Raw genomic sequence first — 6,336 nt, 5'->3', positions numbered from 1 at the left:
TTGTTTACTTGGCCACTGGCATCTGCCGTACCTGGCCAGAAAACCCCCATGACACTCGGAACGTACTGCCGTTAACTTAGAAATCAATCATCTGAAAACGGAACCTCACGTGTTACAAGATACTTAATTCTAAACAGCTATGGATCAAAAAAATCTTAATATTAGGCATTTAGAATTAAACTAACATAGACCAATATGTTACATAGCTAAAGGAGTGTTTAGACAACTATTTTTAGCTTTCAACGCTTATTTTAGAGAAGACTGAAAAAGGGAGCTTGGGGTTCCACCTGAAAACTATGGAGAAGGTGATTCCACACTCCAAATACTTACAGGGATTCTCGCGCAGTATGAGTTCTCTTGTGTATAATAAGTGAAGCGCTCTGACTGAAGGCTCTTCCACACTGTGGGCACTCGCAGGGCTTTTCTCCAGTGTGAGTTCGCACATGTCTCCTAAGGGAAGAGGAAACACTAGGTTTTCCTACATTCGTTGCACTCGTAAGGTTTCTCTCCAGTGTGAGTTTGCACATGCATTCTAAGGGATGAGAGGCCACTGAAAACTTTCCCACAGTCACTGCATTCATAAAGATTATCTCCAGTATGTATTTTCTTGTGAACTTTAAGGTGAGAGCTTGTGTTGAAGGCTTTCCCACAGTCACTGCACTCAGAGTTTCTCCCCAGTGTATGTTCTCTTGTGCACAATAAGGTAGGAACTAGTGCCAAAAGACTTTCCACAGTGAGGACACTCATATGGTTTCTCTCCAGTGTGAGTTCTCACGTGAGCCCTAAGAGATGTTTTCTGACTGAATGCTCTTCCACACTGAGGACACTCATAGGGCTTTCTCACCAGTGTGAGTTCGCACATGTCTCCTTAGAGTTGAGGAATCACTGAAGACTTTCCCACATTCCTGACATGCATACTGTTTCTCACCCAGGTGATTTCTCTGGTGCAAAGTGAGATCAGAAATCCCAAACGTTTTCCCACACTGTTTCCACCCATGTCTCTCTCCAGTAGGAAGTTGCTTCTGTCGCTTAAGGGATGATCGATGACAAAGAGTTTTGTTTTTGTTACATTCATAGGAATTTCCCACCGTGTGAAGGTGGTTCTGCAGAGGGAGCATGCTATGTTTTACACCATGTGTGCTCTTTCTGTGCTGTTTGAGTTCTTTCAAGATGCCACAGAGCTCTATTGTATTCACAACATCCACAGAGTTTCTCACTTAGTTTTCCTCGTGATTGCTTAGGATTGAATTACACTTCAAACACCCACCACCTAAGGAACATTTATGGCAGTGTTTCCTGGTAGAAACTCTCTTTGAAAAACCAAGTTTTGATCTAATTTTAGAGTTTTCCTCGAATTCACATCAGTCACATAATCTCTCCTGATACGCTGTTTTCTTCTGGGTAAATGTGACTTGCCTCAAATTACCCTCTGAGATCTTGTGGTGTTTTCTGATCTTATGACCTGCCCACTCTTCTCTTAATGTGGGAGACCACTCACCCATCATGAATCTTACCACTTTAATTCCATTGGATGCTTTTTCCCAAAAAATATTCCACATAGGCGTTCTTTGGTTTTGAGTCTCCCAGTCTGGACAGGTGCCTTGAGGAATTCTTTGCCTTGGTATCATCTCTTCTTGACCCAGCAGGGAGAGCACAGGAGGCTTACATAACTGAAGTTCCACTGTGGTGAGATTCATATAGTTCTCCAGCATCACATCTCTGTACGCACTTCTCTGAGCAGAGTCCAACCTCACCCACTTTTCCTGTGTGAACTCCACAGCCACATCTTTAAAGGTCACTGGTCCCTGGAGGCAGGTGGCTGGAAATCCAGCCACCATCCTTTCCTCTTCAGTTATTTCTCACACAGAAGCAGGCAGAGTCCTGTGCAGTCAGAGCCCGTAGTGGGGACAGGTCAGTCTCTGCCATCTTGAAAGTGTGAGTGACATCTGCCTGCACAATGGGAAGATAGATCAGGATATTTCTTTTCTTGTTTCTTTCATCCAATCAGAGCAAGGGGACATTTCACTGGGCGTCATCCCTTGGTTATTTGTACTGGCTTCACCTGCAGATGACTTCTCAGCCCTTCTCGCCGCCTGGTTCTCGCGATCGGGGTTCCGTGGACGCAGCCTCGGGTAGGGCCCTCCGGGACCGCCACATCCCTCCCCCACGCGCCCGGCGCCCCGGCTCCGCAGCCCCGGCTCCCGGGCTGCTCTCCCAGCAGGGCCCTCCCCGCACACAGCAGAACGTAAGTGATTGCTCCCCTCGCCGCGTCTCCTCAGTCTCTACGGGCTCCATCGCGCTCACCCGTCCTCGGGGCACCTGCATCTCGGTGTCGGAACACCCGGGCCTCCACAAGAGCCGGGCGGGAGCGGCGCTGGGCGGACGGCGGCGCCCTGGGGCCCCGAAGCCGCCAGGAGGAAGGCGGGGCTCCCACAACCGATTTTTTTATGTTGATTTTTATCCTGCAACTTTACTGAATTTGTTGATTAGTTCTGACAGTTTTCAAATGAAGTCTTTAGGGTTTTCTATATATAAGATCATGTTGTCTGCAAGCTCAGAGAATTTTACTACTTCTTTCATTTCTGATTTGGATGCTTTTATTTCTTTTTCTTGACTGATTGCTCTGGCGAATACTTCTAGTACTATGTTGAATATAAATGTTGAGAGTGGATAGTGTTGCCTTGTTCCTGATCTTAGAGGAAGAGCTGTCAATTTTTCAGTTGAGTATGATATTAGTGGTGGGATTTTCATATATGGCCTTTATTATATTAAGGTATTTTCCTTCAATTCCTAGTTTGTTGAGGGTTTTTATCATGAAAATGTGTTGAACTTTGTCAAATGCTTTTTCTGCATCCTCTGAGAAGATCATATTATTTTATCCTTAAATTTGTATAATTTTGTATCACATTAATTGATCTGTAGGTGATGAACCATCCTTGCATCTTAGGGATAAATCCCATTTGATTATGATATATAGCCTTTTAATGTATTGTTGGATTCAATTTGCTAGTATTTTATTGAGAAATTTTGCACCTATATTCATCAGGAATATTGGCCTGTTTTTTTTTTTCTTTTCTTTTCTTGTGATGTCTTTGTCTGGTTTTGATATCAGAGTAATGCTGCTTTCATAAAATGAGTTGGAAAGTGTTCCCTATTCTTCAAATGTTTGAAAGAGTTTAAGAAAGATTTGCATTAATTCTACCTTAAATGTTTGGTAGAATTCATCTGTGAAGTCGTCTGGTCCTGGACTTTACTTTCTTGGGAGATTTTTTATTCATTCTCCATACTAGTTATAATTCTGCTCAAACTTTCTATTTCTTCATGATTTAGTCTTGACAGCTTGTGTGTTTCTAGGAATTTATCCATTTCCTATAGACCGTCCAATTTTTTTTGTGTGTTCATAGTAACCTCTGATGATTATTTGTTTGTTTGTTTCTGTGGCATCAGTTGTAACATGTTCTTTCATTTATGATTTTTATTTATTTGAATCTTCTTTGTTTTTTTTTTGTTAGTTTAGCTAAGTGTTCATCAATTTTGTTTAATCTTTCAAAAAACAACTGTTAGTTTTGTTAATTTTTTATTGTTTTCCTAGTCTCTATTTCATTTATTTCTGCTCTAATCTTTAATATCTCCTTTCTTTTGCTAACTTCGGACTTACTTTGTTCTTTTTCTGGTTCCTTGACACGTAAAGTTAGATTGTGCCAGACCCATCAGAGTTCCAGGACTAGTGAGACACATACTAGGTCTTTGGGCAGACCCAGTGTAATGATGAGTGGGGAAAAGAAGCAGGAGGAACACATGCTAGAATGGGGCTAATTAATTTATTTAGCAATATTTAATCAATTTATTTAGCAATATGCAATAACAAAAGACAAGGGCAATTAATAGAATATGCTAATGACAGAAAGCAAAGGTGATTAAGACTAAAACTATACACATTGATAACAATGTCATGTCAAAGGAGTACACATGCATATAAGTTTAAGAGATCTCAACATATGTTTACTATTGATCAAAAATCACTTGGCTAAATACACAAGTAACATCAGTAAGGAGTATCCAAAAGCAGTAATAAGCTCTATAGGATAGTAACTATTACAGTAGACCCCAAAAGTTCACCACACTGGGGGAGAACAGTAATGGAAATTCATAAATCAAAACCTTGCCAAGTCTGTAGCCGAGAGAAACTCATGTGTCTCACACCACTGCTTGCTATTTCCCAAGAATGCTGCTGTTGTCTTTGTTGTTGTTAGAAGTCAAGGCATCTTCTGATGTTGTAAGTTGCAAGCTGTATATAAGTTTTCAAGGTGTTAACAATCTGAAGAATGTTGCTGTTGTCATCATTGTTGTTGTCATTGTTAGAAGTTAGGACATCTTCTGATACTGCAAGCTGCAAGTTACAAACAAGTTCCCAAAGATGCTAGAATGATGAAAATTCACCAACAAAAGGTCTCTACTGTCTACTGAGGCAAGTTCTGATCTCTGACTGAAACAATCCAATCCTGAAAAGCAGTCCTGAAACAGCGAATCTTCTGAATAGCAATTTCTTCAAACAGCAATCAATCAATATCCACCTGAGGTCCATCTTATATATCTCTTTAGATGCACCCCAGAGCCAAGTTTTTGTATTCCTGCATCCCCCTCAGGGAATGGCCAGTTCCTGGAGGGTCTGGCAGTTACTGATATGAATGCTGCCCATCTGGCCAAAGGGCCAATTCATCCGGATAAGCAATGTATACTGTTCTTGTTCGGGACCATCAGCCCAAGGTCTTCCAAAGCTTGGCAACGTGCCTGTCAAGTCGTCCTGATATAACTTAGCTACTTCTTTTCTTCATCTGTTGATGTGGATGAAACAGACAGAACGGAAGGAATTCTCTCAACCCCTGATCCAGAATTTCTTTAACCCTAAGCTAACCATCATATCACAGCACAAACAGAAAAAACAGAAAAGTGACCTCATCTCATGCCTCCCCTGCTCAGGAGAATGAGGCACAGAAAGCAAACGTCATCCCATATCTCCCGTGCTCGGGAGAATGAGACCAAAGGGGGAATTTACTCAACCTCTGATAGTAGAGAAATCGCCTCATATACAAGAACAAATAAAAGCTAATAGACAAAAGCTCACATCAACCAATGAAGGCAAATTTTCCTCAACATCTACCCTACACCCAGAAAAGGGAGAAGTTGAGAACTGGGATTTATTTTTGTTGTTGTTTCCTAGCTCTATCCTGAGCAAGAAAGAGGATCAATCATAGCTACTAGCCAAAGCTTCTGCCTCCATCTCCCCCAGATGGGTAAACTGTGCCAGACCTTTCAGAACTCCATGACTGGCAAGACAGAAGCCTATCTGGGGAAATAATCCTCTTGGAAAAGTTGGGGTTCTTGAGAAACAAATCAACTCTTTCCTTCTTTGTGTGAAGCTGGGACCTAGAGAGTCTCTTTCTGATTGTACTGCACTCTGCCAGAGACAAAGTCTTTGGTAAACAGATGTTTTGAATCTCCCTATCACCTTCAATGAGTCTGATTTCATGGTCTCCTGGGTCCAGGAGCATTTTCATTAGTATCTGATTTCTTTTTTTTAAATTAAAGTTTATTGGGGGTGACAATTGTTAGTAAAGTTACATAGATTTCAGGTGTACAATTCTGTAATACATCATCTATAGCTCACATTATTTGTTCACCACCTAGAGTCAGTTCTCCTTCCATCACCATATATTTGATCCCGTTTATCTTTTCTAGAACCCCCGTACCCCTTTACCCTCTGGTAACCCTGAAACTATTGTCTATGTCCATGAGTTTTTGTTTCTCACGTGTTTGTCTTGTTCTTTTGTTGTTTTTGGTTTATATACCACATATCAGTGAAATCATATGGTTCTCTGCTTTTTCTGTCTGACTTATTTCCCTTAGCATTATATTCTCAAGATCCATCCATGTTGTCACAAATGGTCCTATTTCATCTTTTTTTATTGCCGAATAGTATTCCATTGTGTATATATATCACAACTTCTTTATCCATTCATCTATTAAAGGACATTTTGGTTGTTTCCATGTCTTAGCCACTGTAAATAAAGCTGCAATGAACATTGGAGCACACGTGTCTTTACGTATAAATGTTTTCAGATTTTTTTGGTAGATACCCAGGAGAGGGATTGCTGGGTCATATGGTAATTCTATTCGTAATTTTTTTGAGGAACCTCCACACTGCCTTCCATAACGGCTGCACCAGTCTGCATTCCCACCAACAGTGTATGAAGGTTCCTTTTTCTCCACAGCCACTCCAACACTTGTTACTATTTGTCTTATTGATGAAAGCCATTCTAACTGGTGTGAGTTGGT

At 41.1% G+C, this 6,336-nt stretch overlaps 1 pseudogene; it reads right to left on the bottom strand.

Annotated features, from left to right (window-relative positions):
* Positions 1–326: 326 nt before the first annotated feature.
* Positions 327–2,320, bottom strand: LOC117020491 (zinc finger protein 891-like; annotated as a pseudogene).
* Between the last annotated feature and the right edge of the window lie 4,016 nt (positions 2,321–6,336).

The sequence above is a fragment of the Rhinolophus ferrumequinum genome, chromosome 3, assembly GCF_004115265.2.
Source record: "Rhinolophus ferrumequinum isolate MPI-CBG mRhiFer1 chromosome 3, mRhiFer1_v1.p, whole genome shotgun sequence".
Classification (NCBI taxonomy): Eukaryota; Metazoa; Chordata; class Mammalia; order Chiroptera; family Rhinolophidae; genus Rhinolophus; species Rhinolophus ferrumequinum.
The sequence above is the reverse complement of the archived record's forward strand: the minus strand, read 5'-3'. Positions and strand labels throughout refer to the sequence as shown.